The sequence below is a fragment of the Lupinus angustifolius genome, chromosome LG02 (assembly GCF_001865875.1).
Source record: "Lupinus angustifolius cultivar Tanjil chromosome LG02, LupAngTanjil_v1.0, whole genome shotgun sequence".
In the NCBI taxonomy this organism is placed as follows: Eukaryota; Viridiplantae; Streptophyta; class Magnoliopsida; order Fabales; family Fabaceae; genus Lupinus; species Lupinus angustifolius.
The window spans coordinates 13022053-13022272 of NC_032010.1; the positions used below are offsets into that span (position 1 = coordinate 13022053).

A 220-nucleotide genomic window follows, 5' to 3' on the forward strand; every position below is an offset into this window, starting at 1 on the left:
ACAAAAACATCAATGAATGCATGAACATGTGAGATGAAATGATGAGAAATTAAACAGGAAATTTCTCTCAATCCTAAAGCATAGAATTTTCTCTTTTCTAATCTCACAAATGCAATGTCATATAGATGCAACAATTAACACGAAATATGCTCTAACTCTATTAAAATCTAACATGCATGTTATGACTTAAGTTCTGAAAACGCAGTTTATAAAGAATCAC

The 220-nt window shown here is 29.5% G+C and overlaps 1 protein-coding gene across 1 annotated transcript in view; it reads right to left on the reverse strand.

Annotated features, from left to right (window-relative positions):
• LOC109327034 overlaps positions 1–220 on the reverse strand; it is a 13573-nt gene that overhangs the window by 1639 nt on the left and 11714 nt on the right. The window lies entirely within an intron of this gene.